This window comes from Crocuta crocuta, unplaced genomic scaffold (assembly GCF_008692635.1).
Source record: "Crocuta crocuta isolate KB4526 unplaced genomic scaffold, BGI_CrCroc_1.0 scaffold70, whole genome shotgun sequence".
NCBI classification, from domain to species: Eukaryota; Metazoa; Chordata; class Mammalia; order Carnivora; family Hyaenidae; genus Crocuta; species Crocuta crocuta.
Window position 1 is genome coordinate 10,709,708 of NW_027528417.1, and position 19,650 is coordinate 10,729,357.

Here is a 19,650-nt window from a genome sequence, read left to right on the forward strand (position 1 = left end):
TCTGTGGGATCATCTGCTTTCATCTGGTTCATATGACATATTGTTAAAGAAAGTGCTTCTCAGCCCAACACCTCTAAGCCAAACAAACTGTCTTTTGGAGCTCTTTCATCCTGGACTTAAAAAATCTTCGTAGGTAGTTTAATGATAATTTGATATATAAGGCCGACACCTATGCTTATTCATAAATCCAAAATTCTAGTCTTGTTGACACGAACAACATTTTAGATAAAATTTCATGCCAGAAATAGCTGGAATTGTGTGTGTGTGTGTGTGTGTGTGTGTGTGTGTGTGTGTGTGTGCAGTAATCCCTCCTTATCTGTGGTTTCAGCTACCTGAGGTCAGCTGCAGTCTAGAAGGAGATGATCCTCCTTTTCACATATCATCCAAAGGTCACTAGCAGCCTAACACTGTCATATGCTTACATTGTTCACCTGACTTCATGTCTTCAGGTAGGCATTTTATCATCTCACATCATCACAAGAAGGAGAGTGAGTACAGCTACATGGTAACAAACCATCTACAGTTCCAGGCATCCACTGAGGGTCTACCACAGAAAAGGGGGACTAGTGTACGTGGAAAATTTAACTGGACAAGATTTAGCAGTGAATTAATCTACTGCACTAAAAAAATGTCTTAGCCCAAAAGTTCCTGGTGCTGGAGAAAACTTACCCTTTTTCTGTCTTAGTGGAAATCATTTCCATTTATGCTCCTGCCCTGCCTTTTGAAATGAAAATTATTTAATTTACAGAGTGGTCAAGGTTTGGAAATAAAGGTAGTCTTGGTCATCTTAGAAATATCACCTGACTTTGCTGAATAATAGTAATTTGTTTGTTCTAGACGGTGCTTAGGAAAACCAAAGTGTGTGTGTATGTGTGTGTGTGTGTGTGTGTGTGTGTGAGAGAGAGAGAGAGAGAGAGAGAGAGAGACAGAGACAGAGAGAGAGAAATACCCCAAATTTTATGTTGTTACCCAGAAAAAGATAAATTGTTAAAATTAAGGATCTGATCATTGACATGATATATAAAAAGAGTATGTAAGGATTTAAAAATTCTAGCTACCTAATAGTAGAACGATCATTGATTATTCAAATAGAGATACCCGAGAGTAAAAAAGTATGCTAAAATAATTAAAATATATAAATCAAAAATTATATAATTATTACCCAGTTTTAGTCAGACTCAAGGTTCAGAGCATAGTCCTCTAGACTCCTACGTCTGCCCACGACTTTTAATATCAACAGCACAAAATAATAACAACAACAATAATAATATAGTAATAATAATAATAGCAATTCTCTGGGAATGAGGCTTTGAAGGAGGCCCTACTCCATTCTGCACACTCCAGTGGGAACTAAGCTGCTGGGTTGCACTCTGAATGTGAGCAACTAAGCCTGCCACTTTTAACAGCATTCAGGCTTTTCTTTTATTATCATGTTTTTGAGTATATGCTTTCCTGATTGTTGCAAGCCGTTGGATAATGTCCAGAGGTCTGAAAGTTTTCATATGACATTTTTTGCCAGTGTTCTCATTTCTTTTATGGAGGAGACAATATTCTTAGTCCATTGTTTTCACTGTTGTCTTCTGTTCTTTTTTTTCAATTGCACGATATGCATAACATGAACTTTACCATTTCAGCCATTTTAAGTTACAGTTCAGTGCCATGGAACCTGGATTCACATGGTTCTGCAAACATTACTACTATCTCCAGAACTTTTTTGACATCTCAAACTGAAACTTTATATCCATTAAACACTAACTCTCCATTTTCTATGGTCCTCCTCTCTGACCCTGGTCACCATTATTATATAGGTAACTGTATAAATTTGACGATTTTGTGACTTCATATAGGTGGAACTATACAGAATTTGTCCTTTCGTATTTGGCTTATGTCACTTGGCACACTGTCTACAAAGTTCATCCATATCGTTGCATGTACCAGAAACTCATTCCTTTGTAAGCCAAATAATATTCCACTGAGTGTATATAGCACTTTTTGTTTATTCATTTATCAGTCAATGGACAATTGGGTTGCATGTACATTTTGGATATTGTGAATAATGCTACTATGGACATGGGTGTAGAAACATATTTTAGAGTTCCCGTTTTCAATTATGTTAGGTATATGCCAAGAAGTAACATTACTGAATCATATAGTAACTCTTATTTGTAAGTTTTGAAGAAGCACCATACTGTTCTCCATCTTATATTCCCATCAGTCATACGCAAGGATTCCAATTTCTCCACAATATCACCAACCTTGTTAATTTCTGGGGTTTTATGTTACTTATTTTATTCTGGAAATAGCTATGCTAACAGGTGTGAAGTAATATCTCATTGTGGTTTTGGTTTGTTTTTCCCTAGTGATTCGTGATAATGAGTATTCTCTCCATGTGTCTATCAACAATTTGTATATCTTATTTGGAGAAATGTCTATTTAAATCCTTTGCCCATTAAGAAAACATTTTGTTGTTGTTAGGTTGTAGGAGTTATTTATATATTCTGATTATTAATACCTTATCTAAAATAATATAGCACATATATTCTTCCATTCCATGGGTTGGCTTTCACTTCGTTAGTAGTGTCCTTTGGTATACACTGCTCATTTTTTTCAATGTTTTTTTCTCTGTTGTTCTGATCAGATAATTTCCATTGATTTAACTTCAGGTTTTTACTGACTGTGTTAAGGTTTTCCAAAGAAACAGAACAAATAGAATGTACATATATAGAAAGAAATTTATTTTAAGGAATTGGCTCACATCATTCTTTGTGGAGGCTTAGTAAGTCCAAAATTTTATGGAAGTAACTGTTAGGCTGAAGACTCAAGAAAGAGTTGAAGTTTGAATCCAGGAATAGATGAAATTGCAGCTGAAAGCCTGAAAGCAGTCCATTGGCTGAATTCTCCTTTTCCTCAGGAAGTTCAGCCTTTTGCTCTATTCAGACTTGGAACTCATTGGATGAGGATCACCTGCATTATAGAGGGAAATCTGCTTTATTTAAAATCCACCAATGTAAATGTAAATCTCATCCAAAAATGCCTTCACAGAAAAACATCCAGAGTAATAGTCAACCAAATATCTAGATAGTATGGCCTAGCCGGGTTGGCACATAAAATTAACCATCATGCTGACTTTTCCTTCTCTCATTTCCATTACTACTTAGTCCTTCTGGGAAATTTTTATATTTTTGACTGCATTTTTCCTCTCTGAAATTTCCATTTATTTTTTACATATCCTATTTACTTACTGACAGGTTCTATTGTAATGTTTGGTTCAAGAGCATTTGAAATTGTTCACTCACATATTGTTTGTTTTAGCAGCTGTTTGTCGTCTTTTTTAATCTGTTGGAAAAATCTAAAATCTGTGTCATTTCAGTGTTGGGATCTGTTAATTGTATTTTCCCATTCAGGTGGAGTGTGTGTGTGTGCATGTGTGTGTGTGTAAAACATGCTGAGATCCAATAATCTTCCCTCTCTGCAGCATACCCAGCATTTTCCAGTTTCTACATGTTCTGGGAGGACTTTATACCAATCCGGCTATTTTTAGAAAGAACTGCTTTCAAAGTTGATCCTCAGCTGACATCCAGGAACCTGGATTTTAAGAAAGAAAAGAATGTCTCCCTGTGCTTAAACTCATTATGAAAATTGTGGATTATCCTAAACATTTGTTTTTCTTCTGGGAGTCTGGAAGTTTGTTTCATGCTAGGCAGAGTGCCTATGTGCTTGAGAGAAACAATGGCAACTGAGCCTTTACCAAGGTTTTCTGGCAAACATTTCATAGATGTTGCCATAACTCATTGCTTGGGGGAAGTGAGCTAGTCCTGGGCAACTGCACCCGGAGAGGATCCTTAAACGCTACATCTGGTTTCCTCCTGACTTCACCTGTGCATGTTTCCATTGCTGGTGATGCTTTTCATCTCTTTTCTATAATAAATCACAGCCATGAGTACACCTGTACAATGAATCCTGTGAGTCCTCCTAGCACATTGCTGAAACTTGGGGTGACCTTAGGGACCTCTGATGCACTGTACTCTCCTGACACGCATTTATCTTTGTGGTCCTTTGGGTAGAAACTACCCAATATCCTGATCTTGCCACATTGGGGACCAAGTGGTGGAAGCAGAGATATAACAGATCCTCTCTTCTTAGAGCCACACCTCCACGGAGAGAAGATTCCCCTATCTTAGACTTTTAGGTCCTGAAGGTCTCCTGTTACCAGCCAAATTTATGACCATTTTCAAGTTGGCTTCAATGAACTATTTCCTCTCGTGTCCATGAGTAGATATCCTTGCTTCTTCCTGTATTTGCTAATTTGTGATTTTCTGTTGAGTGTTGTGTAAGAGAACTTTTGAGCTAGAAGTCAGTAATATTCACCTCCCTTCCCCCAAATATGATGCCCTTTATTCTGTCATGGGGCAAGTGTACGTATGGTCTAAGTAAATCTACTTTGGGAGATCTAGTCTGAGCTTTCTTACAGTTCCGTTTCCAACCAGTCTGCCTCTGGTTTCAAGTATTTCGAAAGTAAGTATTTTATATAAGATTTTGAGGTAAGACTTTACTCTGGGAGTAGTTTATTTAAGACTTTCTTTGAGAGTAAGACTACTTTGGGAGTATTTTATATTCGGCTTTCCCTTTAACAGGCTTAAGAATGTGAGCGTTGGTGAAATTCCACGCCACTTTTTGGCACTATGCTCACGGTATCAGCTCTCTGAGCTGTGGCACTATCTCTGCCTGAACTCCTGGGTGCCAATCTTTCTGATCTCCTTGGGACTTCTCTCTTCGTCCATTCTGCCTCAAGCTCTGGATCTTTCCAGATATCCCTATAGCTTCTGTCTTTCCACCAGCCTTCAGGGGCCACTTTAGTGAATGACAACAATGCCCAGTTTGCCTTACAGAGATTTTCCTCACGTCTTCTGCCCCACGTCAATCTTGCAGTGAATTCAGAGAAGCCTCAGAGTGTCGAAAAGATTGTTTTTACTTGCCTACCCTGTTCTGAGCCTCCAGTAAACCGCTCACACATGGTAAATAAATTGTACCTTTCTTAAAGATCTCATAGCTCTGGGTCCTTCCCCTACATTCATGCAGTCAGTGGCAGCCTGTGAGAAAGAGTAGCAGATATGTGCAGAGTATCACACTCTGGGGCTCCCTAGGTTAGTAATCCAGCATACCAGGCCATTCCTGCCCATTAAAAGTCAGCTAAAATGTTGGCTTTTTTTGGAACCCCCTAAGATATATTTCTTCTTCGTTTCCTTCTATTCTACACGGGATGAAAGCAGTCATGGGTCTCTTTGCCCCTAGATAGAACTTTTCACTTTTTTGAAATTAATTTCTTTGCATCCTTTGTTATCTATCTGGCAGGTTTTTTTAAAAGTATAATTTTGTCACATATATGGCTTGTTTTAATTGTCAGACTGGGGGCAATTATCTTTTGCAACTTTGTACTTTATAACCATAGTGGAAATTCTCAATTTTGTCTATCCTTGAACTTCAACTGAATTCGGAATCATACAGAATATTGTGCTTTGTGTTTGGCTTCATTTTCTCATTATTAGTCTCCAAGATTAATCTATTTGTTGCAGTACTATGTTCTTATTGCATAGTATTCCACTGTATCCAATTTGTTCTTTTCCAGATGGATGTGTGGGTTATTTTCACTTTGGAGCAATTATAACTTAATTTTCTTATTTTTATTTTTAGAGAGAGAGAGCAGGTAAGTGGGAGAGGAGGGCAGAGGGAAAGACGGAGAGAATCTTGAGCAGGCTCCATGCTCAGCACAGAGCCCCACAAAGGGCTTGATCTCACAGCTCTGGAATCATGATCTGAGCTCTGTCAGGTCAGGATAAAGAGCCTCAGATATGTAGAAGCTTTTGAAACTATCAAGTCACTTATGGAAAACTAATTCAACTGTCAAAAAAGTTAAATACCAGGCATTTTATGAGAAAGAATGCAATCATGCCATTTGCAGCAGTGTGTATAGAACTGGAAGGTATTATGCTGATTGAAATAAGTCAGTCAGAGAAGGACAGATATCATATGTTTTCACTCATATGTGGATCTTGAGAAACTTAACAGAAGAACATGGGGGAAGGGAAAGGAGAAGAGTCCTTACGGTAACTTTGCTTCTATGGAAGTTGACAATGTATGTCTCCCCCAAAACGCCCTTATTTTTCCTTTGCTCTCAAGTCTGATGTTCTAATCTATTCAGTTGCAAATGAAATGAAGAGAAATGCAGGGGAAGGCACCACACAAAGTACTGTATCAAAGAGGAAAATAGAATCTTGTGACTATAGTATGAAATAAACACTTGGTTAAAAAAACTTAGAAATATATTTCAAATAACCTGGCAGATCCTATTTTAATTGATGCTATGAAATCTTTCACATTTCATGTTAACATTTATAAGTGATGTATAAACAATAACAGTGGGTATAAATATTTCTCAAGATGAATTTACACAACTCAAACTGAACTATTTTAATTGACTAAGATATCATCCAGCTTTCTAGCTACAATTAATACATGCACTTTAAATGCCATTTTATACCTTAAGTTAATAATCATTAGGGGCTGAGAGGCTCAAATAAATTCATACTGCAACAAATGCATATAAATGCCTTGGAAATAATCAATATGGTTATACCACAAAGATGCCATTTACTCTGTAGCTCCTTGGAAATCACTTATTCCATGTCAGTCATAAGTTTTTTTTTTTTTTTAAAGGTTTATTTATTTTTGAAAGAGACAGAGAAGAGTGAGGAGGGGCAGAGAATGAGGGAGACCTAGAATCTGAAGCAGGCTCCAAGCTCTGAACTGTCAGCACAGAGCCCAACACGGGGCTTGAACTCACGGGCTGCAAGATCAGGACCTGAGGCAAAGTCAAACGCTGACCTGACTGAGCTACAAATGGCGCCCCGATTAGGTTATTTAATGGAGGTAGCTATAAACTGCTATACAGTTACCATTTCCAGTCACCCATTCTTGAAATATTGATGTAGTCTTTGACTCCCTCATAACCCTAGAGTCTGATATCTAATCGGTTGCAAAATATGGTTGATTTGGCAGCAGCAGTAGAAATGGAGAGAGAAGGGGGCGCCTGGGTGGCTTAGTCGGTTAAGCGTCCGACTTTCGCTTAGGTCATGATCTTGCGGTTCGTAGGTTCAAGCCCCNGGAGAGAGAAGAAGATTTATCACTTGTTCTCTATTTCCTCAGCTATTACTGTAATGGTAAAGGAGGTTTAATTATTGCTTCTTTGAGAAATTGCAAGAGCCCTTCTGGCTTCTCATTTCTCCCCCCTCTTCTTAATTTAATTCATTTATGTCACATGGTTATTTTTCAGTCATACTGACAGGATGTGGCTTTGACTTTGTTTAAAATCTCCCGATAGTTTTTTATTTTATTTTAACAATAGAATCTCAGTGCATTAGCCTGGTCCTGACTTTCTACAGGGCCTGGCCCTAGCCCTTTTGTTTTTAGTAAGTTTCCCCAACATCCCTTTCATATACTCATATTCAACTCTCCTGAGTCTCTAAGATTTTCTCACAATGCACCATTGTTTATTGATGTCTTCTACATGAGGTTTTTAACCTACCCACCTTGAAAACAACCTTGAAAAACATGTTTAAACACTAAGTCGCTTTTAAAATGATTTTAGTCATTTTTTTTTTTTTAAATGAACACAAGCACTCACAACCTATTGACTCTCAAGCAATCTAAGGGAGATTATTTCAGCTCTGGCAAGTATTTATTGATGTTAGAATAAATCAAACTCTGTGCTGATATGTTAATTTCTCTCTGGTGGGATAAACCTACTCCTGACTTCTTTCTAAGATAAGTCATCTTTCGGCCACGGGGTTTTCTTCTGGCCACAGGAGAAACTGTCATGATTCAATTAAATATATCAGATAACATGAAGAAGCACACATTAACCAAAATGAACCAAAATGAGAAATAGGCAGAGTGGGCTCATTTCTCTATGGTTATCTACATTTCCACTCACGTAGACCTTTATGTCTGTCCAATGAATTCCCTTTTATGTGGCATAAGGAAACAATTTTTCTCTAACAGGGAAGACAATATCAGTGAGCACATTCCATTAATGATTCTGATTTTAATGAGATGCAAACTGTCTTCTCCTGAAGAGTTTTAAAAGGTGACTCATCCCCAGGAACTAGGTTCAATGGGACTTCATTTATTCAAAAGCATTTAGAAGTGGTATTCCACATAATTGAATTTTTCAACTAGTTCAGATTTATTCTCTAAAATTTTCTTATTAAAAAAATCTTTTGAAAGTGGAGAACTCCTTTTTTTTTTGCTTCTTTTCAAAAAATGCACAGGGCATTGGTCTATTTTTGTTGATCTTGGGGGTTATCTTTATGAATATCCACTGGTAAGAGCAATATAGTATACTTTGGTGACTTTAATAACTTTTTTAATGTTGGATGGTCGGCTGGCATTTCTTTCATAATACATTTTCTTTCCACTAAGAATATTCCTCTTGCTCTGATTTCCTTCTTGTTTCCTGCCCTTATCATTTTTGAGCCAAAAAAGAGGGGGGCAAATAAATCAAGAATTGTATATTATATAGAATTGTAAAATATTTTTATTTGCCAGTTCTCATTTTATAAAACACTTTAATATATTTTTTTAATTTAAATTCAAGTTAGTTAACATAGAGTGTGGTCTTGGCTTCAGGAGTAGAACCCAGTGATTCATCTCCTAAATATGACACCCAGTGCTCATCCCAAAAAGTGTCCTCCTTAATGCCCATCAGCCATTTAAGGTTTTTTAATTGTTAGAGCAAATCTGAGTGGTAGATATCATCAACACTATACAAATAAGTAAATGGGAGCTTGAATAAGTAGATAATATTTCATACATCCAGATAGTTGGTAAGTTTTAACTGTAGAACCTGAATTCAAACCTTTGACTATATGTATGATATATTTTGCACTGCCAGTGATGTAATAAAGCTTTGATTAAGAGCCCAAGAAGGAGCAGGCGAGACGGTGAAAGCAATTTCTGGTCCTCAATGGCCTTATTATTATTAATATTATTATTAATAATATTATTGTTATATTTTCAGCTTGGGTTCAAATCTGTTTTGAAGAGCGTTAAGTCTCTAGAAGTAAGGGCACTGACTAGATGGTGGTTACTATGCTGTTTTTATCTAGCAAATGTTATAATTTTGCTCTACTAGCTGCAAAATATAATTCTGGATATCATGACTATCAAATAGTCTGTTCTTTTTTAAAAAAAATTTAGTGTTTATTTTTGAGAGAGAGAGAAAGAGAGAGTCAGAGAGAGAGGGGAACAGAGGATCTGAAGCAGGCTTTGTGCTGACAGTAGAGAGCCTGACGTGGGACTTGAGCTCATGAACTGTGAAATCATGACCTGAGCTGAAATCAAAGTCGGTTGCTTAACTGACTGAGCCAGCCAGGTGCCCACAAATAGTCAATTCTTAGAAGATGTAGAATAAGGATTCTTAATGGACTTAGAGAGAGTCTACCAATGCCATGTTCATGAGGACTCAAAGATACTCTTTCCAATGGACAATTATTGAAAACAATGAGAATTTCCAGTAACAGAAGTTTCTTGCTGAGCCAAAACTGAGTCCACAGATAGCATATTTTTGGATTTGAGGGCTTAAAAACTCTGAAGAGAGGAGATCTCCCCACCTCTCTCCTTCATCTGACCTTGTTACAAAGCAAAAGCAGAGAGAGATGAGGATAACAGGAGAGTTGATACAGGTTCTGCCTTTCTACTCAAAGTAGATGTAATTAATGCCCTAAAAGAAAGGATCAGTTTTGAGCTGAAGGATATACCTTCATAAAATATTTTATATGTTTCTGGGTATAAAGAGTATTCTGTTCTGGTCAAAATGACAAAATAGGACTCCTCATTTGAAAGAGGGCATTTAACATGGGACCAAAGATAACTATGGCATTGAGAATATTAGAGTGTTTTCCTAAAAGACTTATTTTCATGGTGGTTTCTTGGAGCTCAGGGATTGATATGAAAATGGAGTATATGGATCAAAAGGATAAAAACATGGGGACCAACTCACGATCATCAAAGCTGACTTTCATTTGTGAAACATTCATTTAGGACTCCTTGAAAGGACCAAAGGTCATATGTGATCACATTGTGTGTGGAAAGTAGGGGAAGCAGAAGCCAGGACAGAAAGGGGGTGTATGCGTGAAAAGAAGTAGAATTTTGGTTTATTGGTAAATATAGAACTTCATTAATATCTATAGTCTGGAGAGACCTGACAGTATTGTTCAATACTGAAAGTACAGATTTCTATTAGGCACAGTGAGTCAGTGGAATGTTGTGTAAACTTTTTGCTATATTCAAATAGGAGACTGTTGAACTATGAGAGATTACAAGAATGGATTAAGTGTCCTATATCTTTTATTTGAGAAAGGTTCCAGACAAAATGAGAGAAGACAACACTACTCATTTCCTTAATATCTATTTGTTCATTTTTTTGGTTAGAAGATTGATCTTTAGATGGACCCAACAGAACAAACTGAAAGAGAAAAATTTCCAAGATATGTAAGACAATAATAGCCAGTTATCTTTAATGACTTTTATGTTCTCAGGTGTAAAAAGTTATCAAATAATTTTTCAAGGAAGTATACAGAATCAGGTAGATGTTTGAAAACCAGGTTTATCTAGAATGGCTTATGGCTAAATCTACTAAAGAAGAGACATCTTCTGGAAACCAGAGACTGTTCTAGTGGAGAAAGGCCCTAAACTTTGGGGCTGACCTCAATTTAGTGGGGAAACTAAACCAGAAAGGCAAGGCATACATTAATCTTAAACAGAAGTATCAAGCTCTTTACACTCTGTTTAATTCTTTATTTTTCTCTTTGTCATATTCTTATTCTTTGGAGGTAATTTGAAGCATGATATTAAAAGGTAAAATATACTAATACCTAAAATCAAAGCTGATCATATTGATGCTACATTGGGGCAAGATCTATAAATGTACTATCTCATTGATGCTTCTAATATTGGCTTAAACAGCAAAAATCTATTTTTGTGTTTAAAAAGTGTATCTCCTATATAGTTGTTAAAACAAATAATAAAGGTAACTCATTACCATACTATATAAAGGGAACTTGGGACAAAAAGATCAGGTTTACTTACAAATTTTATAATGTCAAGAGAGTATTAGGATTGTAGATGTTTTTAAGTATCCTACGAAGGGAAGACATGGGAAATCAGTTTGCTAGAAAGGAGCTGTTACCTGGTTAAAAACTGTTTGACACTAGAAGCAAACGGAATATACTTAATATAGGATTTGCCTTTTCTCAAGTGAAATATTTCCTTGCCACTTTAATAATAGTGTCGCAGTAATTGTATTTCCCCAGGAATGTTTTATGCAAAAGAAGTTGCTCAGTATGAATGCCTGTTAATAGGCTATAGCTCATAAAGTAACAACTTATCTGGGTACATCAACAAAGGGAGTATAAAATTGTATGGTAAAACCTTCTGGCTGAACTAGCTATCAAAGAACATAGTTTATGGCTTTGAAAATGGAAAACGAATTTATAGTCTGAAGTGCCAAAAAAGATAAGCTTGTACCTGAATACTTTGTCCTCAATTAACTGATAGCATGTTTTCTGTTTTGGGTAAAAGTCTAGAATCAAGTTAAGTATATATTATAAGAATCTGTCTCTTATATATACAAAAAATCAAATTATTAAAGAGGCCTGCTTTCTGCTTTGACAGTCTTACAAAAAGTATTTGTCAGTTTCTATTGACAAGATGCATACTGAGTATCCATTATGTGCCATACAGGGTCATAGGAACTATTGAGAATTCATATATGGGGACTGGCCCTGTGGGCTTACTGTCCATGGGGAAAACACATGCTAATGATGACACAAGGTTCACAATGATCTGTTGAAACAGATACACGAAGGGTACCTCTGGAAGGACAGAGGAAGATTAATCTCAGCTTCGATATTTGGAAAGGCTTTCAAGAGTTATGGCTAGAGAAGTTGACTTTAAGGCAGGAGGTGAACAAAACATTCCAGGAAGGAGAATGATTTGTGTTCAGAACCAGAAAAGTTCGGAGTAAATGTGGAGAGCAAAAGTAACTGGATGAGGCTGCAGAACAGGAAGAAGTAGGTAGAACAAAGGGAAACTTCTGGGTGGTTGGTGCTTCATTTTCTATCACTGTCAACCCAATACATTCAACACATGACAACTATAAGGGATCATACTCATAAAAGCCCTGGAAACAGATCATCGAAGGGGCCTGAGCCAGTGACTTAGAGATGGACAAATGAGCGATACTGCACGCCAGACTCGCAGCTAATTAGTAGCAGAGACTTCTCTATGTCACTCATGTACTCCTTTCCATTCCTCCATCTTCCCTCAGAAATGAGTTACCTAAACCCAGTCTATCCTCATTTCTGGTTATGTCCCATTGATCTCCATTCCCTTTATTTACCTGATAGTTCATTCTTTGACGTCTGATGTTCATGCTACTCATAGGTCATTGCTTACTAGAAGAAATATCCTTCATCTCTTTCTTGGCTTAGACAGCCACTACTTATTCATCCAGATTCATCTCAAAGGACACTCTTTTGTGGAGGATTTTCTGGCAGCACATAGGTAGAATAAGTCTCTCACTCCACCCCAAACTCTTGGAGCATTCTGTATCTTACAGAACACATATAATTGTTCTAACTCAAATAAGAAGGTATATCAGAGTGGGATCCTTAAGGCTGACTGTCTATAGCACATGTTAACATCATCAAATTGATTTAAATAAATCATAGAACTGTCTATCAACCACTGGTGAGTCCCAAAAGAACAAGGCATTCCACATCCCTGTTGCTAGGACCTAAGCCTGGTTTAGCCTGACCACATACTGGCTAAAAAGGGGTTAAATAAAGGGAGGCTGAGGACCCATTCTTAATTGGTTCCCTATTATATATAAGGAATATTTTTTCCTCACAGAGTCTATTAAACTACAAATTGGTCTTAAAAAGCTTCTGAGTATATAATATCTAAAGATCATCCTGTCACAAGAAAAAGCACAGCGAATATTTCTTTGTTCTCTTGCACCTCTGTACAAGTCACTACATACAGTAGTACATATGTGAAATCACTTCATTTTAAGTGATCATCTCAGTGAATGATGTTCATTTCCATGGCAGCATTACTCACTTGTTTTCACAAAGAATGTACTTCTCCACACATATACACACATATACACATGCTTAAAGCAGGGTGATATACCTTCCAGCTAGAGAAGAAAAGCAGAAAAGACATTTTTTTGTTAGTAATGCGTAGGTCATCTGTGATGATTTATTCTGTAGCTGCAGGAAATAAGTAAGTTGCTATAATATGCTTAAAATATTTATTTTCCTCAACATGCTATATTGTTTCAGAAATTACTCAAAAAGCAATGTGTTTATGGTTTGTATGTTGCATTGACATTATTTTTTATTTTTTGTCTAACACGTGGAAATTTCCATTAATGCCCTTTGCATAGGAAAGGGGCCATATCATAAGACCTAGCAGTGAAAGGTGAGGGGCACCTGGGTGGCTTTGTTGGTTAACTGTCAGACTCTTGACTTGAGCTCAGGTCACGATTTTGTAGTTTGTGAGTTTGAGCCCTTCATTGTGCTCTGCACTGACAGCACAGAGCCTTCTTGAGATTCTCTCTCTGCTTACCTCTGTCTGCCCCTCCCTCACTCTCTCTCAAAATAAATAAATAAACTTTAAAAAAAAAGAATTAAGCACTGGGAAAAACCAAGTATCACAATCTACTATTAATTCTAAGGCCTTTGGTACACAACTGAAAGGTTCCCAGGATATAGGACTATGAAAATGACTGTTTTATTGATTAATAATGGAATTAGCTGAAACTTTAGATAATAGACCAATAAGCTATTGGACACAATAGTTCACTACCATTTTTTCCAGCCACTTTTTTTTTTTTAACCCACCATAGTATGTTTCTGATATCAGAATCAGCTCTTCCTTCTGTGCCAATTTTGTGCAAGATAATCATGGAGGAGAGAACCTCCCTGTAATAAGTGATAGGGACATGTATCAGTGAACAGAACAAACTAGGATGCTACCTTCCATAACTTTCATCAAATTAACTAAAGTAGACCAAGTGCATACAGTTTGGAAAAGCAATCAGGAATCATCAGGAAAAGCATGTCTGTCTCCAGGTGGGAGGGGATCAGGGATAGATGAGTCATCCTATTGAATAGGGTCTTAACTGAAACTTGTAACTTGTAACACTTATTTTTCCTTTTCCTGATTATTCCGTTAACAAAATTCCTAGATTCTTTAATTCAAGATCATGTGTGAAACATGATACCATATTTTGTATCACCTACTTTTAAAGAAGTTGGCTGGCCTTCATCTCTACTGCCTGGGAGGTAACCTCTAAATCCCTGGAATTTCCCAGGGTGTCCTTGTTATTCATGGTGAACCTTTTAGGTCACATCTGATAGTTTATACTAAAAAAGTGATTCATAGTAGGCCCCTGGGTAGTTTATGCTAAGAAAATAACTCAGGATAGGAGGTGGTCAAGCCAGAAAGACTATGTGGTTAGAGAGTTGAGGCTTTGAGCCATGTGATATCGGCCCAAGCTCTGGGGAGGGGAGGGAGACTGGGGATTAACTTCAACCCTGTAGTGAATGACTGAATCAGTCATACTTACCTACCAAAACCCAAATAAAAACCTTGGACACAAAACCTCAGCTGGGTGTTCCTGGTTACCAATACTCTAAATATTGTTGTGCATCAATGTGCTGGAAGGGTAATGCGACCCTGAGGATAATGGGAGCTTTGCAGTTAAGACCATCCCAGATCTTGCCCTATGCATCTCACCCAATGGTTCTGTTATCTCTCTCTCTCTCTCTCTCTCTCTCTGCTATAATAAAACTGTAATCTTAAGCATCATGCTTTCCTGAGTTCTAGGAATCTTTCTAGCATATTCTTGAACCCTGAGAGATTTAGGGGTCATGGGAACCCCTAGATTTATAGCTAGCTGGCCAAAAGAGAGCATGACCTGATAACCCCTAACTTATGGATGGTGTTTGAAGTGAGGGCAGTCTTAAGAGGAACTGTGCCTTTAGCCTGTGAAGTTTGGTCCATATCCAGGTGGGTGGTGTTGGAAGCCATTTTCCCTACCTTATTTATCCCTATGGTGAATTTGAGCTCAGACAGGGTTAGTAATGTTTCCATTATGGCACCATGTTAACAGAAAACCTGGGATGATGGTCAGGTCTCATTTCCCTCATCCCAGTGTTCTTTATGTTATACCATGTTAGATATTAACTCACAGTCTCATCTTCTTCTCCACAATAGAATTATGATAGAGAAGCCAAGAAATGGGCTGCCAGTATAGGCAAATTTCACATTATGATGCCCTCTGATGGCAGCTGGTAGCTATTATTTGGGAAGGTTCAGTGGGTGCTGGGCACCTTGCTAAGCATTTTACAGCCATGAGCTTATTTAAACCTCAAAACCCTTTAAATATCTCCACTTAACAGATGTAGAAACTGAAGCTTATGGAATCTATGTCACCTGCCTCAGAATGCAAAAATAATAAGTCACAGAGTTTGAGTTTGGGGGAGGCAATATTGAGTCTTGAGAAAACAGATTTGGAAGGCAGCCAACCTTGTTTCCTATATATACTGGCTAGATTTGAATTGTGAGAGGTTTTTTGATTTACCTTTCAATCTTTTCTGCAGAGAAGTATAAAATTTGAAATTTGAATGTAATGCAATCTCTCTCTCTCATACCTTTTTTCACTCATTTTTTAGTACTTGCAACTTTAAGTAATGCAGTTTACATGGGACTGTTGTTAATTACGGAAAGTTTAAAAAGAATTATCAAAGAAATAACACCCCATTCAAAATAAGAACCTTGACTGAAAGTTATATGGCCCTGAGCAAAGTCCTTACCCATTTGATGAGTCTGGTTCTTCTGTTAGGCAAAGATAATAATGGTATATGCTTCATGAAGTTGTTGTGAATCATTAACTTTTTAGCACAATGCCTGGCACATAGCAAACACTGACAATAATTATTAATAGAACTTCATTGTCAAAAATGATTTCAATAAGTCAAGTGACTCAACTGTTATTACTTCGTCAAATATATACTCCTGTTGTGTATCTTTGTTTGGTAGAAGAAATAATACTGAAGAGGGAATCAAATGATAGAGGACTAAGCCCAATGCTAAGCTAGCTGACTCCAAACTAGCTATGTAGTTTAGGGAGGGCAGCTCTCTGAGTCAGTGTGTCAACTCCCATTAGAAGGTGTGTCTCCATGAAATCCTTAAAGTCAAATGCCTCATAGAACGTGTTAACATTATTGATATTGAAGCTGTAGAAAGAAACAGCCTATTCACTTCACCAGTATGGTGATAGATTTGTGAGATGTGGCTAAAAAGAAAAATAATTTTACACTGGAGCAGAATGCAAACTGACAAACTGAGGTGGTGAACATATATGTAGGAAATACTAAGACACAGAAAGGGGTGCATGATGGAAGTTACAAAAGAGAAAACAAAACAGCCAGTATTCTTCCTCACTATGGCCAGATCCTGGCTGCACTGCCGCTGTGTTCAATTCCTCCTGGCACTTACATTGTCATGATTAAGTAGGATAAATGTTTCACACTGAGCTTTGGAGTGTGCAATAGAAAAACAAGGCTGAATTACCAGGAATAACAAAGAGCCACTCTAAATTAGTTTGGTCTCAAGGACACAAGCCTATGTGCAGAGGTGAAAAGCAGATAAAAGAAAAACAGACTATTCACACAGCAAACACAAGTTGTGAAATTTAACTTTTCTCACTTGATGGAAAGAGCTGAAAAGAAGATCTAGTCATTGCTTTTCAATAGCTTGATACCTTCCTTCTTTTTAAAGATTTGTGTGAGTGCTATGTCCTCATTTATTTATAAATGTTGCAGAACGATTAACAGCATAATGTGAGAAATAAACATTTTTTTAATTAGAAGGCATCCCATTAATTAGAAGATTTATTAGATAGCCAGGTGGTTCGGTGAATCAATTTATGGTTAATTCAAGAAAAATAATACTGTCATCTAAAATATGTATACATTTGAGGGCAAACTTTTAAAAAAACAAACACAATGATCTGGATAATGGTACTCATTAATCAGTGGAACTGTGTGTGTGTTATTTGTAGGTGTAGGAGAGGGAGCCAAAGTTGTCAGCCTGAGAAACACATTAACCTTGAATTTAGTGAGTCAGAACTGGTGATGCAATAAAACATATTTGTAAAGAGTAGCATGGCTACTGCTGCCAGAAGATACCAGCGTGAAGCACCCTCTTACAACTTCTCACTAAAACATCCAGAAAGAAAAAAATGAAAACTAAAATGATTTTAAAAAGTAATAAATATGCACATGAATCATAATCATAAGCTATCCAAATTTTACCTTATGGTAGATCTTGCTTTTCTTCTTAAATACATCATTTCCCCAAATATTAGTTGATTAATATTTATTTATGTAGGTAGAAGCTAGATAGCCCAGCATTCAACTGGGCAGTGAGTGCAAATGAAGATTGCTCAAAAAAGGCTATTTATTTAGAGCTCACTACAGAAAGGGTCAGTCACCATCTTTTATATTCAGCAGAGACTCAAAGGCACACAGTGGCATGGGAAACCTTAATGGTGGATAGAAGGGAAGATTTCAGGTATGTCCTGATTGGAGTCTGTTGGCATAGGGGAGTTGTAGGCTGGATAGCTAAAAGCAGGGCATCCTAAGTTTTGGTATGGTTACATATTTGGCTTTATCTGCTTGATCCTAAACTGGAAGTGGGAGAAAATATTAGAGAGGCTATCAGTTATCAATGAAGTCCTGGCCATTTTGGGCTGATTGCTCAAGGGGTTATTGTTCAACTTCCTGGATTGGTAGGACAGAGAGTAGTCTGCTTTCTTAGTTGGATCAATATAGATACTAGGTTGGCTTCTTGGGTTGGTTGCTGCACACTATATGGGTCAGAGTTTTATTTATATAGAGACTGGCCATAGTGCATTTGTGTAGCTAGTCTAAGTATTGGAACCTGAAAGTGACATGTGACAACTGGGAGGGATAATCCTCACTAGAACAGTACCATACAAGTCAACGGAAATGGGCAGACCACCAGTAGCAATCCTTGCTAGCAATTTTGCTTTTCATGTGTTACATCAATTTAGCTTAGTGAAGAACCAGCCAAAAGGAGGTGAAGAAGATGTCACCTCAGTAGTGCAGTAGTACACTGGATGAAAGCCAGCTCGAGACTTAGAGGCTATGCACATCAACCTGTTCCTCAGCAATGGATGTGAAGAAGGTTACACAATTGCCTACATGTTACGGGAGAAATAGCAAGGGTTGTCTGGTAACAGAGACCTGGCCTTTTTTTGAAGAAAAGACAAAAAACTTCAGAAAATCATCATGTTCCTTAACAGAAAATTTTAAGAGACTCAAAAGAATAACATAACTTCTGAAAAATGTGCTGCTGCAGGATCCAAAAGGAAATTCCAGGAATTTGTTTTAAGATTTTCATTAGCATCAAAGAAGACATGACTTCTGTGAAATGGATCTGACAGGCATAAGAGGAATTTAGGCTGATGAAAATGTACAAAGAAGAGATGAACGGAGATGGAAAAAACACAGAAATAAAGCAGCAGAGTATGAATCTTCATTGAAAGTATCAAATTTTTGATACAGCTCAAATTTGAAACTCTCAGAATGAGGAGAAAAGGGAAAAAGACAAATTCTATAAAAAGATGAAAGATATGATTGTTATAGCCAGTGAATAAACCAATAGCCTATAGATAATTACTAATACTATGAAGTAAGTACAACTTTTATTAAGTGCCTACTATTCCTCAAGTTATGTGCTCTGTACTTCATTTGTATTATTAAATTTAATACACACAGCGGACATCTGCATAGTTTTATATTAGCCTTATTTCAGAAATACAAAAATTGAACTCAAAAGTTCAATAGTATATAAGACTATTCCTTGATATTAAATAAATTGCTATTTATAGCAATTCCTTGCTATTAAATAAATCCTTCATAGCATTTTATTTAAAAAATCAATAAAAACATTAACATATATATCCTATCAACATTTTTGTACTGTTGATTAAAGACAAATAGGGGCACCTGGGTGGCTCAGTCAGTTGAGCATCATGATCTCACGGTTCGTGGGTTCGAGCCCCACATCAGGCCTGTTTCGGATTCTGTGTCTCTCTCTCTCTCTCTGACCCTTCCCTGCTCATGCTGTTTCTCTCTCTCTCAGAAATAAATAAAAAAATTAAAAATATTAAAAAATTTTAAAAATATAAATAATATACAAGTATTCTAGCTTCAATTCCTGTCTCTCCCTTCATTTTCCTGTCTCTTCCTTCCTCTGTCCCTCCCTCCCTCAACATTCAATTCTCACTTGATTTGTCTCACCACCACAACCAAATAGAAAAGACCTCGATGTTTCTCTAACAGCTATTTTCAGATGTAGTTTCCTTGACTTGTTGGCTGCATTTGCCACCATTGATCAACTCTTCTCAAAACTCTTGGCTTCCGGGGGCGCCTGGGTGGCTTAGTCGGTTAAGCGTCCGACTTTCGCTTAGGTCATGATCTCGCGGTTTGTGGG

At 37.1% G+C, this 19,650-nt stretch overlaps 1 long non-coding RNA gene across 3 annotated transcripts in view; it reads right to left on the minus strand.

Moving 5' to 3' along the window:
• The window catches only part of LOC144223592 (uncharacterized), a 462,828-nt gene that overhangs the window by 36,208 nt on the left and 406,970 nt on the right, over positions 1-19,650 (minus strand). Inside the window, exons 7-8 of one of the 3 annotated variants that reach the window (XR_013332761.1) lie at positions 13,180-13,258; positions 2,757-2,964 (exon numbers count right to left, since the gene is read on the minus strand). The exons of 1 other annotated variant lie outside the window; for it this stretch is intronic. This is a non-coding gene — a long non-coding RNA (uncharacterized LOC144223592). Of the gene's footprint in view, positions 1-2,756; positions 2,965-13,179; positions 13,259-19,650 lie in introns of those variants that run through there. One more of the 3 variants, XR_013332763.1, reaches the window with a different exon arrangement.